At 50.8% G+C, this 15,659-nt stretch overlaps 1 protein-coding gene across 1 annotated transcript in view; it reads left to right on the forward strand.

Moving 5' to 3' along the window:
• Nucleotides 1-15,659, forward strand: part of PPP1R14C (protein phosphatase 1 regulatory inhibitor subunit 14C) — an 83,609-nt gene that overhangs the window by 40,737 nt on the left and 27,213 nt on the right. The gene's annotated exons all lie outside the window — the stretch shown is intronic.

Raw genomic sequence — 15,659 nt, forward strand, 5'->3', positions numbered from 1 at the left:
CCTGCCCCGAGTCTGCTGGATCACGCGTATGGATCCGTCATTGTTGAGCGGAGGGTGCCGGTGGGAGTGGGCTCCACAGGCTGGGGGCTGACCTGCCCGGTGGTCCTGAGCCTGTTTGCCTGCGAGAGGACCCAAAAGCTCATCCGTCAGGCCAACAGTCGGGGCCAAATCAGCCTTTTCGGTGGCTTATTTCCCACTCACCCTCGTGTCCGGTGTTGGCCGAGGTACAGTCTGCACCTTGTGGTCACAGGGGGTCACGGAGGCGGGGGGATGCGAGGGGCCCCGCGGGCCCTCTCGGGAGGTGAGCGCTTCACGTCCCCCCACAGTCCCCCGCCCAACGTGCATCACGCCACCCCGCCTGACCTCAGAGGAGGTGGCAAAGTGCTGGAGGCCCAGCCCAGGGGGAGAGCCTCCTGGCCTCATCTCCACCCCCTTTGAAAGAATGGATTACTTTCTTGAGTTAAGATCCCAGGAAGCCTAACAAGCGGGCTTTCCTTTTGTGGGGGTCCTCAGAGCCCCCTGGAGCTGCTTCCCGTCCACTTTGGAGGAGATAATCCTCCCGTCTGTGGGGAGAGCAGATGTCTGCCGTGGTCCAGAGCTGGACCACCACTGGGAGCCTTCATTTTTAAAAAAGATTGATTTATTTTCCTTTATTTACTTATTTAATTTTTTTCACCTGAACCCAGGACCTCCCACATGGGAGGCAAATGCCCAACGGCCTGAGCCACCTTCCACCCCAGCAGGGTGCGGCGTCTGCTGGCTTGTGGCATCTGCTTGTTTAGTCATCTGCTCGTTGCTGCGGGGTGCGGCACCTAGCTCTTGTTGGGGTGGGTGCGGCTTCTGCTCATCTTCTTTAGGAGGCACTGGGACCCGAACCTGGGACCTCTCGTGATAGGCAGGAGCCCAACTGCTCGAGCCACCTCTGCTTCCCACACTGGGAGCCTTTTGCAAGATAAGGGTTACCTGGCTGATTCGGTCGGGCTTTGGCAGATCCAAGTCACATGAGTCCCGATTCATGCGTGAGCTTGACTTTGTGTGTATAAGCTCCACGTCAGGAAACCTATTTGGACATCTGTGGTTCAGAACCTGAAGCTTTGGGCGCCCCACTCCGCGCTCGGCCCTGGAGCCCGGCCCTGTGGTTACGGGGTAGAGCAGCCTGAGGGCACGAGAGCGGCAGAGCCGGTGCTGCGCTGTGAGCGGGGGCAGGCCTGGTCAGCGGCTGGGGAGGCCTCCCCCAGCAGGAGCCAGATGCAGAGGCTGGCAGCCAGGTCCTGGAAGAGCCAAGGGCTGTCCCGGGAGGGAGGCCAGCTCCAGAGGGCTGGGGTGGAAAGGAGGACAGGGCCAGGCCAGTGAGGCTGCTGAGGACGTTGGCGTCAGACCCCGAGGGCCTGTGGGCCCAGGTCGAGGGTCTGGGTTCTAATTCAGTGAGGAGCCGTGGGACGACTAAGCATTAAGCGAGCGGGTCAGATTTGGCTGTCCAATGACCCCCAGGGCTGCCGTGTGGGGAGCAGGGAGAGGTGGGGGCCAATGGTCACCCAAAGGTGGTCTTTGGAGGCAGAAGAGACAGGCTTTCCAATGGAAGGGATGAAGTCTTGCAGAGCAGGTCCCATCGGGAAAGGAGAGGGGCGATCGGAAGATTGGTTTGCAAAGAGAACAAATTTTCATTAGCCTTTTTCCACGCACTGGCTTCCCCTTCTCGTAGGCCCTTTGCTCCCGGTATACCTGAGATGGGCCCTTGGGGGTCCGGGGATGGTGGCCCGATGAGCAACGACAGGTTTATAGTGTTGGAGCCCACCTCCCGTTCCCTCCCTCCCACCCATTTCAATTTTCTGTTGACACAACGCCGTTTCAGACGAGGTCCCCACACAGTGGAGTAGAGCTCAGAGTCTTTTTTTTTTTGCATTTTTTATTTTTTAATTTATTTTCTCTCTTTCTCTGCCCCCGGTTGTCTGCACTCTGTGTCCATTCACTGTGTCTTCTTCTGTGTCCGCTTGTATTCTTCTCGGCGGTACCAGGAATCGGTGTCTCTTCTTATTGTGTTGTCTTGCTGCGTCAGCTTCGGTGTGTGTGGCCCCATTCCTGGGCAGGCTCCACTTTTTTCACGCAGGGCGGCTCTCCTTATGGGGCACACTCCTTGCACGTGGGGCTCCCCTGCGCGGGGGACACCCCTGCGTGGCACGGCATTCCTTGCGTGCATCAGCACTGCGCGTGGGCCGGCTCACCATGTGGGTCAGGAGGCCCTGGGTTTGAACCCTGGACCTCCCATGCGGTAGGTGGATGCTCTATCAGTTGAGCCAAATCCGCTTTCCAAGCTCAGTGTCTTGATGAGGCAGTTGACAATCCAGTTCCACGTTTGCCCGTCTCAGCTGTTGGATTTGAGGATGACGCTGGTCGCCTGATTGGTTGAGGACAACACTGTGGTGCCCTTGACTGACCTTGGCAAACATCTGGTCTCGTCTGTGGTGCACGCTCGAATCCTCTAGCCATCTTGGTACGTTGGTGGGTCTCTGGCGCTGGCTCAGCGCATCTTTTGGATACCGATTATTTTGGCGTATTTTCGTGGGAAAGTTTTCTGAACCTCGAACCTAGGGTTGCTCCCATGTGGACCCTCTCCAGCCTGTCTCTGGACACAGGAGAGGTTCTGAGCCTGGCACAGTCCTGGGGAAATTCCACTGTGCGATTCCCAATAGGCCCAAGGTCCTGCTTGGCAGTCGAAGGCGCGCGGTACACGTTCGTTAAAGGAAATGAACACATTGGCACGAAGGCGCTACTTCCTGGCCCATCTGTGTTTCCAACTTGCCTTTTTATTATTAGCCTGGGGATGTTGTAATCTCTACCCCCAGGTGGTACCGATCCTGAGAGGGTGGTTGCTAAGACTAAAAAATCCCTAATAGTAATAAAACCCTGCTGAACTCTGGGAGCAAGGGTGCCATCCAGATGTGCTCAGGAACTTGAACCAGGCTGTCTCTTCTCCAGCCTGTATCCACCGTTTCCTTCTCAGTCTAGCAAAAGCTCAGATTCTTAAAGCACTCGCTGTGAGGCAGGTGCTGTGCTGGACAAAGGCTGTTATTTGATCCTCGAAATAACCCAGGGAAGAAGGGACAATTATTATTGGTTTCCTTTCTATGGATAGAGACCTTGAGACACAGCGGCCAAATCCCACCTGGTCAACGGCAGAGCCCAGGGCGCTGAGTGCTCAGGACTGCTCTGCAATACTCTTGCCGCTTCAAGGTAAGGTAATGCTGGGCTTGAGAAATATTCCTTGGAGAGCATATGTTGGTTGAGCGACAGCCATGTGCAAAGCAGGGTTTGAGGCTCACCAAAAAAGAATCACCATAAAGGACATTTAGCTACCCGGTGTGGCAGTGTCTTTGGGGAAAAAGGAAGCCAGCCAACCTTTCTCTTCTCTAGATTCTTGTTTGTTGATTCTGAAAGCTTGGTCAACTCATTCGTTCTCACCGCTCTGCCAGCACTCTGGAGAAATCCACGGCGGCGGGGCCTTAATTTGCCCAGTGGTTATACATTTCTTGGTCCCTTCACTCTCCCATTCTCTGAGATGACAAGTTCATACCATTCCTCTCTCCTCCATGCTCCGACATCCTTGCCCGCCAGCCCATTCTCTCCTGATGACCTTGCTTCCTGTGTCATTGAGAAAGATAAAAACAGAAGAGGGAGCTTCCACGAGTCCCCCTCCCCACCCCCGCCGGCATCTGCGCCCCCCTACGCTGCTCTCTGCCACTGTGACTGGATTGTCCACGTCCCAGGAAAAGCCACATCCAGATTCCATCCCCCTGCCCAATTTTTCCTCACTCTCTTCCATCAATAATTTTTCTCTGCCGCATCATTCCCATTGAAATATAAACCTACTATTCTTTAGTCATATTAAAAAAAAATATGGAAAGCGGATGTGGCTCAAGCGATACGGCTTCTGCCTACCATGTGAGAGGACCTGGGTTCGATCCCTGGGGCCTCCTAGTAAAAAAAGAAAGGGGAAAAAAAAGAGAAAGCGTGCCTGCACAGTGAGCCAGTGGCTGCGTGGTGAACTGAGTATCTGCTCAGTGAGCCAAGTGCCTGTGGGGCAAGCCAGTGCCCGTGCAAGTAAGTCATGCAGCAAGATGATGACACAACAAAAGAGAGATGAAGGGGAGAGTCAAGGTGAAGCTCAGCAGAAACCAGGAACTGAGATGGCACACAAGCAACAGGGAACCTCTCTCCCCATCAGAGGTCCCCAGAATCGAATCCCAGTGAATCCTAGAGGAGAAAAAATGAGAAGACCAAAAGAAAAATAGATACAGAAGATCACGCAGTGAATGGACACAGACAGCAAAAACAGCATGGGAGGGGAAGGGGGGAAATAAATAAATAAATCTTAAAAAAAAAATCTGAAATCTTTTCTTGATCCAGCTTCCCTAATTAGCATTCCCTTTCTCTCCTTGCCATCAAAACAAAAACAAAACTTCTTGAGAACATTTTCTATATTCTTGCACTCCAAACCCAGTCCCATTGGCCTTTGTCTCTTGAGCAGACTCTGGGATTTCATCCCTGGACACTACCCAAAGCTTGTCGGGTAGCCGGAGACTTCTGTGTTGCTCAGTCCAAGGGGCAATTCTCAGTCCTTGTCTTGCTTGCAGAATTGGACGCCGTGGACCACCCCCTCCTCTTTCAAACCCTCTTCTTCTTTTGGCTTCCCAAGCCCCCAGCCCCTCGTGCGTTCTGCCCCATCTTTCCAATGTCCATGCTTGGGAGGCTGCAGGGATGAGCCTGCAGACCTCAGACCTTGCCTCCTTCCTCGTTGCATCCCCTGGCATTCTTATTTGGTCTCAGGGATTATAAAGGCCATCCATCCATGGATGATTCTGGAATGTGTATCTGCAGCCTGAACCTCTCCAGCAGCCATTTACCAAATGCCTTGCCTTGGCACCGTTCTCCTGTATCTTTTGTCTTCAAATCCCTCTTCCATGACTTTTACGTTTCCCACATCCCAAGAAAGGTTACTCGACTGATTTGTGATCCTTAGGAGGATTTGGACATGGCTTGAACCAAGATTGATCTTTGCATGGCAAATCCCTGTTTATTTTCTTTTTTAAGACTGTGTACAAAATGAAACTGGATTTCTTTTTTTAAAGATTCATTTTTAATTTATTTATTCCCCCTTCCCCCGCCCCGTCCCCCCTTGTCTGCTCTCTGTCCATTCACTGTGTGTGCTTCTGTGTCTGCTTGCATTTTTGACAGCAGCACCGGGAACCTGTATCTCTTTTTGTTGCATCATCTTGCTGCGCCAGCTCTCCGTGTGTGCAGCACCACTCTTGGGCAGGCTGCCCTTTTTTTCGTGCTGGGCAGCTCTCCTTACAGGGCGCACTCCTTGTGTGTGGGGCTCCCCTACGCGGGGGACACCCCTGCGTGGCAGGGCACTCCTTGCGTGCATCAGCACTGCGCTTGGGCCAGCTGCACATGGGTCAGGAGGTCCGGGGTTCAAACTCCCATGTGGTAGACTGGATTTTAAGTGGTATGTGTAACTTCCTTAAGAGAACCAAAGAATGTTCTACCACAATTTACATGTCAATTATAAATTGTTCTTTTCCAGTAACTAAAGGAAGAACTCTTAGATTGTCCACCAAGCAACAATTTATTATCCTACGATGGATTTTTAAGGTTACTTTAAAATCATGAAATGGCTTTTCATTGACAATATTTTGCATTTCATTAAGTCACATTGGCCTCTCCTCCCTATTCTGGAATTATTAAGCTTATACTCTGTAGGAGGCCAGCTACTCATGCCTTACCTCACCTTTAGCACAAACAATTCTGTCATTGGTTAACCTGATAAAATGCCTTTCTCTGCTCACTGTCAAATGTAGAAGATTAGCTTGTAATTTGTTAAATAATTTAAGATCCTGCTTATTTGTTTGAACTGCTCGGCAGCATATATATTTGCTATTCTTTAGAATCTCAATGAGTGGTTCTCATTGAGCCAGAGGGCTGCTTGCTTAAGTACTTATGCATTTTGAATACAGCTGTTGACTTGGAATTTAAAGGCGAGGCTGAGCCAGTTCATAAATAGAACAATCGATCCAAGAGGCTCTCTGGAATGAATGAAGACAAGAGCTATACAAATAATGCATGTCCACGGTCCCTCTGGACATTGGTTACTTACGTGTCAGAGCAGTTATTATTTCTAGCCTTTCTTATATAACCTGAGTGATCATCCTGCAGTGGTTTTTTGATTCTCTGGTAAATTTTAAGAGGAAATTATGTTTCCTGTAACTGTATGGATTTCTCTGATTTGTTTTTTTTCCTTAAACTTTTAAATCTTGAAATAAATTCAAACTTACAGGTCAGTTGCAAAAATAATCCAAAACCTACACAGGGAACTCCAACATGCCCAACCGATACCCAAATGCACCAATTTTTAGCATTTTTCCACGTTTGTTGTCCCATTCTACCTCTCCATCTATCCATCCATCTACTTTTCCATTTTCTAAACATTTAAGAGTAAATTGTATACATCACGCTCCTCAAACACATAAAATTTCCACGAGTTACTCTCATTCTTAACTTGAATATTCTACAAAAGCGTGTTTAACGCGTTCAGTTTTTGGCGTGAGCATTTTATTTGGGAGAGAACTTCAATCTGTTCACTTGGTAAAACATCTCACTGTGTACATGTGTGTTGGATACCATGCCATGTATGGGGGTTACGAGAAGAAGGGCAGCCCAAGCCCCTCTCCTCCAGGAGCTCATAGTTAGCTGGTGGAGACAGCAGACCTATGTCTTGATGCAGTGTCAGCCAAGGGCAGTGGTGACCTGAGTGGCTCAAAGCACACAGGATGCCCAGCACTGAGGTCTGGCAATGCCTCAGCCTGGCCCCTGAGAGTCTGTCGCAGCCAGTAGAGTCGGAGTCGCTCCTCTCCGGGGAGCTCTTGCCATAGGACACCTTCTTGTCAAATGGGAGCATCAAGGGGGCCTTTGGATCATGAAAATACACTCAGTTCCATCCTCTGTACTCTTCACCGGGTGGCTTTGACCACTGAGAAGTTGGCCAGGACTTATAGGCATCGGGGCCACTGGGTGGCCGTACATCTCCAACCCCCCTTGCCTTTATAGCAACAGAGTAGCAGAGAGCCACAGGGACTCAAAAGAAATCCTCAGCCCATCACTCAGCGGGTGATGACAGAGCACCCAGTCGGGGTGAGGTGCTCTGCTCCCTCTTTCCCTTTATGTCAATATTTAGCAGGTGGAGGACAAGGCATGGGGTGCTTTTGAGTGTGCTGTCTCCAACTCCAAGGCGAAAATAAAGATCTGGGGAAAGATTTGACCATCAGTGCCTCTTTCTCAGAATGAAAACAGACATCACCATAAAGCATTGGCCTTCCTTGTATTTGCCTCCAATCTTTTTTTTCCTTAAAAAAAAAAAAAAGAAACAATCCATTAAACTTAATCCACTCATTTGTTGAAATTAAAGATTCAGTCTGGATCCTCTTCTCCCTTTCCAGCTGGGCATCTGTTCTGGTGGTAAAAGTAACAGATGTAGGTGAACAGCAACTTGGCTGCATTAATAATTCAAATCTACTTCCTGGCCGACTCAGAAAAACAAAATTGGAGATTTTGAAATGATGGGAATTTCATTAGATGCTACTAGCCCAGAGTCTAAGCTACAAAGCTGTTATTGTAATGGCGAAGCTCTCTCGTGGCCACGGCCGGTGACATTTGGGGCAGGAGGATGCACGTTTCTCAGGCAGCTGGGAAACTCGGGTGCCCCTCCTGCCCATCCCTCCCTCCTACCCTTCACTGCCTTTCCTCCAGCTTCCACTCCTCACTTCACCCCTTCAGTTCCCTGACTTGGAATCTTGGGTGAGGACTCAAATCCCAGTCCTTGCAGGAATGTAGAGGGGCTACTGAGCCACCCTTCCCCTGGCCTTGGAGAGGAAGAGTGTAGGGGACCATTTTGGTGGGAGAGGAAAACGTTCAGTGGCATGGGCTGAACTCAGTTGACATTTAAACCATTGGACATTTTTACGGGAGCATGGCAACAACAGAATTACTGTGTAACATACAATTGAAAACCAGTTTAGTTTCCAACGTCTAGGATCTTTTTTTAATTTTTAATATTTTGAAAAAAGATTTGTTTATTTATTTCCCTCCCCTTCCCCTCCTCCTGCCCTGATGTTTTTGCTGTCTGTGTTGTCTTTTCTTTTCAAGGATTAATTGGGATTCGATCATGGAGACCTCTGATGAGGAGAGAGGTTCCCTGCCAATTGTGCCACTTCAGTTCCTGGTTTCTGCTACGCTTCACCTTGACTCTCCCCTTGTCTCTCTTTTGTTGCGTCGTCATCTTGCTGCGTGACTCACTTGTGCTCACCACACAGGCACTGGCTCACCGCGCAGGCACTGGCTCACCATGCGGGCACCCACGGGGGCACTGGCTTTTTCCTCTTCTTTTTCACCAGGTGGCCCCAGGGATCAAACCCAGGTCCCCCCATATGGTAGGTGGAAGCCCTATCATTTGAGCCACATCCGCTTCCCAATGTCTAGGATCTTTAAGCTCAGTCGCTGAGGCACTTCACAACCGCTCCTCAGGGGGGCAGTGTTGTAATGACTTGCCTCTGTGGCACAGTCAGCTCCGCTCCGCCATCTTGAACCTCTACCCAACGGAGTCTAAAGTGTAGATTCATCCTTCTCACCCTTGGGTCTATTTAAGCAGCTCCAGTTTCAAGTCTGGGGAGTGCTGCTCTCCCGCTGCTGACTGGAGGGTGTAGGGACCATACAGCGAAGGGTCTCTTGGCCCTGTCACCCCTCAGCCTTGGGAGTGACCACTTCTGTCACAGGCCCAGAGAGCAGTTGTGTTGACCCAGGCATCCCCACCAATGGGTGAGGCCACCAGCGGGGTTCAGCATGGTCCCCAGAAATGGTTAATGCCCCCAACCTGGCCTTCTCCAGCTCTTCAATAAACCATGGGTCCACTCATACCTGCCTCCCTTGAACGTCTTAAAACTGATGTCATCCTCTGAACGTCTATGGAGCTTCCTGGGTGTGTCTGCCTTAACAACGAGCCATAGGTTGGCTGAATAAACAACAGGCATTTATTGCCTCACAATTCTGAGGCTGGAAGTCTGAATGGAGGTGTCGGCAGGGCCACGCTCCCACGGAGGCGTGCAAGGCAAGCTCCGCTCCACGCCTGCCTCCTGCCTGCTGGTCGTGGCTTGCTGGCAGTCCTTGGCATGCTCCGCTTCCGTCCCCACATGGCATTCTCCGCTCTGATTGAATTTCTTCTTGAAGGTTCACCAGTCATATTAGTTATCCCTCCCACATCACGGGGTTAGGGCCACGGCGGCCCCGTGATCTGGAAAATCTGCGTAAAATCTTTTGGCCCTCCCTGCAGACCAGAGAAGAAGTCTGAATTTTTTCATTTTCCTTTATGGGGGTGTTCACAGTACCTTATTGTAAAATGTGTCTAGTGTTGTACAATACTATACCTATATTTTATGCATTTCTGAGTTTCTAAACTTTTTCTGTGTCGTCTGTTGGCCTCTGTGTGTCACCTGTGGCTTCCGCAAAATGCCCCCCTGGATTCCCATTTAATTTCTTATGCCTGATGTATTAAAACCATGATGGGGAAAGTCCCAATGTGGAAGGGAGAGTTGTAATCCATAAATCCTGCCTTAATCCACAATGAGCTTATTTTAGCTGGCCTAATTCCACCTGGAACCACCCGATTTCCAAACAACGTCCCATTCTGAGGGGCCTGGGCTTTAGCATGGCTTCATGGGGACACGTTTAACCCTTCACAGTGGCTCCCCCACTGCCTACTCCAGATGTGCCTGGAGGACCCCGGCTACCGGCCACACCGTGCCAAGGCCTCGTCCATTCTCCTTGGTTGCTCCAGGGTCACTGAGGACAAAGGGCAGGGGTCCACATCCCCAAAGGGCCAGAGCCCGGTCGTGGGGACCAAAACCTCTGGGGTCAGATACTCTGGTTGGAACTGAAGCTCCCAGTCCATTGGGTGAGAGACTCAAACCTTCCATCTGTAAAGCAGAACTGTTGAGTTAAGATATTCCGCCCACGGGAACTGGAGAATGTCTGACTCCAGGTCGTGCATCCAGGAAAGTGGACCCCGCGAAGGCCCCGGCACAGTGATTCGGCCATGACTTGTGTGGCGGGAGGTCCGGCAGGGGTAGGAGAATGACCCGCTCTCCAAGGATGGGGCGGCATGGGCTTGGGGCAGAGGGGCCTTTGGGACATCCCTGGGTGAGGCTGAGGGTCTCTGGGGCAGGGGGTCTGTGCCCTGAGGTGGCCCCACTAGCACATGGGCATCTCCGTCAGAAGCGCACCAGCCCTTCTTTCCGGAACATTCTTTTCATGCCTCCCTCTCACTGGCCTGTGGCTCAGTCCTCCTGGAGCTTCGGTGATGCACTGCCTGAGCACCATGCCGGCCCTGTCGCCCCCCGGGATGGGAGTGAGGGTCCTGTCTGGAGGTCACGTCCATCCTAATGCTTCCCTGGCCAGGCGTGGAAGCCGGCAGGCTGGGGTCCACCTGTCGCCCCCTTGTGCCAGGGGGGCTGAGGCCGGGACGGGAGGCCCTGCTGTCGGTCAGCGGGTTGGTCGTGGGTGGGGGCTGTGGGATGCTCTGTGCCCCCTGCCACCCCTGTGCACCACCTGAGAAAGGCTGGGTGGGAGCAGCCGCCTGCCTGCTGGTCACGCCGCATTGTCGGCCACCAGCTGTGCGAGATGTGCCTCTGCAGAGCAAAGCGTTCCTCGTTCTGGAAAGCTCTGCCTCTGGGGGTTCCGGCTTGCCTCTTTTTCCTTTTTGCATTTTCATTCCTTTTAACTGAACCTTGCCGTTTGGAGCAGCTTGGCAATGGGTTAAGTCTTTACTGGCAATTTTTAAGCCTCGGGAGGGAAAGAGGCAGTTCCATTGGACACATTTTGAGGGAGGGGTCAGCTGAGCCGGGCCCCCGGGGTGCCCCACCCTGCCAGCTTTTCATGGAGCTTATGGGACTGGTTGGGCACAGCTCCCATCCGGGACCAAGGATGAACAAATCCCATCTTCTTTTGCCCGCTTTGAATGCCAGTCTCTTCTGCCCTGTGGAAAGCTACAGCTCTCCTGGAAACAAACAGCTTGGAGCAGGGTTTTAGGAAGGAGAGATCTTGGGAAGTGAAGGAGAACTTCCCTGCTACCATCCCAGCCTGAGCACCCTGCAGAGCTGGGGGTGCCCAAGGAGGGCTGCCCTAGGTGGTGGGTGACAAGGAGAAGAAGCTTTCAGGGCTGGGCGTGCACCTGTCGAGCTGGCCGCAGCCACCTTGCTGCTTTCCCTGCATGGCTTGGCCTTCCTCGCTCGACCACAGCCACTTGGAGACAGCTGCCCCTGGGAGCACCCACCTGCATTCCGGCTGTAGGTGAGTGTGTGGGACCTACATCTGCCAGGTGCTTTGGCTTCAGCCCTTCCACTAACAGGTGGGGCTACAGGTCTACCCGTTTGCCCTTCAAGGTTTGGCTTGAGGTTTGGAGACCCGGGTGAGGGCTCGGCTGTGCGAGCAGAATGTAGAGGGCACGGTGCCCTCGTCCAGGCCATCTCATGCCTGGTTATTTCTGTGGCCTCCTCCGTGGTCCCTCTGCTCACACCATGGCCCCGTGGTCCACTCTTCCCAAAGCAGCCAGGGTGATCCTTCCAAAGGTAAATCAGAGCATCTCAAAGCTCTGAAAGCTTTCCTCTCACTCATGGGGGTCTCGCGTCCTTTGCCACCTCCAGCCCCATGAAGGTGACCTGATCACCTGCCGTTCCCCCCTGGTACTCATTCCCAGCCACCCACATGCCCCTTCTCTCACTTTCCTCCTGTTTTTCACTCTAATTCTCTTGCCAAGCCCATGCCACCTGCCCCATCTCAGATCCCAGCTGTCCCTCTCTCCTACTTAATATTTCTCCAAAACATGCATCCCCGTTTGCTACGCCGTCCTTGTATTTGTTCATCGCTGACCTCTCCTCTCGAGCCAACCTCTGCGAGAGTGAGTATTTTGCATTTTGTCAGTGTTGTCCACTCTCAGTCCCTGGTGTCCAGAGCACTGGCTGGCAGGAAGGAGAAACAGTGTATATACGGTGTGGCTTTTGTTGGTGCCTAATTCTAGAATGACCTGTCATGGCCAGTGATGGGACTCTTTACACTGAACCAGGGTGGGCCTTACTTAGTATGACTGGGGTCCTTACAGGTGGACAAAATTGAGGCATGGCTGGTCAGTAGACACCAGGAGTCATGGAAACCAGAGGTGCTGACACAAGTAGAGAGAGGTCGCTATGGGACAGTACAGATTCTGAAAGAAAGCAAGCCCTGATGACACCTTGATGTGGGGCTTCTCGCCTCCAAATCTGCGAGACAACAAATTCCTGCTCCTTAAACTAGATAATGGCATGGTCTTTGTCGTAGCAACTCTGGCTAACTGAGACATAAGCCAATGCCACTCTTGCTCCATAGCGTTTCCTCAAGTAGGAGCAGAGAGGTGGCATTGGGTGTGGGGTGTACAGTGCATGTGTCCTGTGCATCTCTCCTTCCTGTTGCAGCTGCAATTCCTATATGCTTTGAGTGTTCCAGCAATGACCATTATCTGTGGGGTGCATGGAACAAGGGCAGATCAGGGCTGGATCTCCCTGATGGCAAGAACAGTGGCTTTTTCAAACACTGTTTAAAACATCCCTAACTGCACCATAGAATGGAGTGTGGGCAGGGTATTTATATATATTTTTTAAAAGGAGGCATCTGGGGAGTGTTGGGGCTTGTCCACCCATCCTGTGAATGCCATTTGTAATTAGGGAGATGTTAGGGGGAGGCCAAAGTGAATCAGGGTGCGCCTTCATCTAGTACAACGGAGTCCTTCTCAGCAGAGGAAGTGTAATTGGGACGCAGCGTTAGGGACAGGTGGGGAGCAAGACGGCCAGGTGACGGAGGCAGGAATTGAGTTAAGGATGGCCGGCAAGCCACCGCCAGCACACTACACATTTCTGCTGACGCCTTCGTGTTGGCCTTCGAGCCTGCAAAACCGTGAGACAACGCGTTCCTGTGGTTTAAGCAAAACCAGTATTTGTTACAGCAGCCGTGGCAAACTAAGACAGGGAGTTGTACTGTTTGGCTCTGAGCAAGCCTCAGCCACTGGGGGTTATTTAACTTTTAAAACAAGTGTGCATTAGGGAAATGGTGGTAATGTGGGCTCAAGCCATTCGCCCCAGGGTCTGTGGACTCCATTTTAGTTCTAGGTGAGGCTGCCTTCCCCAGGTCCCATGCCACGGCCCAGACACTCTGCAGACGTTATTCTCTGGGGTCGGCCTCTGCGACTCTCATTCAGCTTCCCCTTCCCATACGCCTCCACTGCCTTTGTTTGTCACCTCTTGGTGTCTCACAGTCCACTCCCAGTCTGGATTTTAATACCTGCCCCCTGGCCTTAGTCCTAAGTGAGGGCGACTTTCCTTAGTTTGGCTGGAGCACACCTTCTCAGACATGGGCGGTGACTCTTTAAGATCCACCGTGCCTTCAAATGTCCGTGTTTCCATGTGGCCTTGGTGTGGAGAAAGTGGCCATGGTGGCTGCTGGGGGCGGGGAGTGGGAGGAAGAGATGAGATGTGGGGGCGTTTTCAGGACTTGGCATTGTCCTGGGCAGTGCTGCAGGGACAGTTACCGGACATTGTATGTCCTCCCATGGCCCACTGGGTGGACTGGGGGAGAGTGTGGGTTATGGTGTGGACCATTGACCATGAGGTGCAGCGGTGCTCAGAGATGTATTCACCAAGTGCAATGAATGTATCATGATGATGGAGGAGGTTGTTGTTATGGGGGGAGGAGTGGGGTGAGGGGGTGGGGGGTTTATGGGGACCTCATATTTTTTTAATGTAATATTAAAAAAATAAACAAAGACAAAAAAAATTGCAAAAAAAAAATGTCCATGTTTCCCCCTAACTCTTGATTGCCTACCTGAGGGGCATTGAGATTTCTCAGGATTTTGGAGTCGTTACCCCCTGGGCCTCTGGCTCCCCATGTCACTGTTGGAAGTCTGATGACATGGATTCTCCAGCCTCCATGGGTTGAGCCGCTTTCTTTCTGGAAGCTTCCAGGATCCTCCCTTCCCCCCTGTGAGCTGCTATTTCACAGCGATGTGCCTTGGGGTAGGCTGGGCCGCTCTCTGAGTGGAAAAGCTCTTCTTACAGATGTCAGGGCTGATTAAAATTTTTAATAGTGTAATATTATTTAAATATGTGCCACTTAAAACCAGGAATAAACTCCTCATGCGTATGGTCCTTCCAGTTATAAAATCAAATGAAGATTGCCAAGTAAACTTTAACTGCACAACCCGTATAACTCAAATTCACACCATTAATTTATAGTGATGGCTGGTTCCATTCCTTTCGCAATGGGAACAAGGAATGCACTGCGGCAGCTCAGCGTCTTTCAAGGGGAGTCTTCTGGCCTCTCTTGGCATGAAGGAATCATTTATATATTAAATCTGCCCTTTGCCCTTTTTCTCATTTGCTCAGGACATTATCGTGTAGACAGGGTTGGTCATGGCACAGCTCGGTCATAGGCTGGTCATCTGGAACATTCTTACAATTTGCTTCCTTACAGAAAGCTTCCTGCATTGTCACTGAAACGAAAACATGAATTTTAGATATTTTCATAGAAAGTGCGTAATCCCAAGGACTCGGTTTGCCTGTGCTTTTTACGTACGTCCTTTGCCCGCTTTCCCGAGTAAGTGCATGCCAAGGTTGGATATCAGAACGGTTGACTGTTCTTGCAGTGAATTTTCTGGGAAGTCGTGGCAGGCTGGTGCTTGCCCCGTGCCACCCCATCCTCCATCCTGAGTTTCTCCTCCGCCTGCCACAGTCTCCACGGCATTTAATCCTGGGGTACTTTGCCACCCCTTCTTTGAGCTGGAGATTGCGACCACTTCCATTGCTGCTTCCAGGGAGGTGCTAAGGTGTGCACGTGGAGCTCGAAAACCACAACGCCAAAACTTCTTCAAGGTTAGCTGTAGAACACATACTAATTTAGAAAAATTAAATAAAGTAAAAATAAACTGGGGGATCAAAAAATGAAAAGGCTTTGCTTTTGACGGTTTGTCTTTCATCACTGCAATAGGTGTTGCCCCGTATGTACAGTGGCAAGGCAGTTTCTTTCATTTCTTCCTCAGTGTCTACATCCTTTCTTTTTCTTTTTTTTCCTAATTATTAAGTTTGTCTTCACAAAAGTTTTAGATCACAGTAATTCACATATACAATATATGGTATTCCCACATATCCAATATCAAACACTTTTTTCCTTCCCCAGCAATGATCTTTTTACATGTCCATATTATACTTGCTGTAGCTGATGCACAGATATTGAAACAATAGCTTTCAAACATGGTTCCATTTGGGTTTACATTATGGTTTATATTTTAGACTGTACAATTTTCTTTTTCTTTTTTTTTTTAAATGGTGGTTGCGTTTAAAAAAAAAAGATTTATTTATTTATCTCTCTCCCCTTATCTCCCCCACCCTGGTTGTCTGTTCTCTGTGTCTATTTGCTGCATCTTCTTCTTTGTCCACTTCTGTTGTTGTCAGCGGCACAGGAATCTGTGTTTCTTTTTGTTGCGTCATCTTGTTATGTCAGCTCTCCGTGTGTGCGGCGCCATTCCTGGGCAG

Source organism: Dasypus novemcinctus, chromosome 28, assembly GCF_030445035.2.
Source record: "Dasypus novemcinctus isolate mDasNov1 chromosome 28, mDasNov1.1.hap2, whole genome shotgun sequence".
Lineage (NCBI taxonomy): Eukaryota > Metazoa > Chordata > Mammalia > Cingulata > Dasypodidae > Dasypus > Dasypus novemcinctus.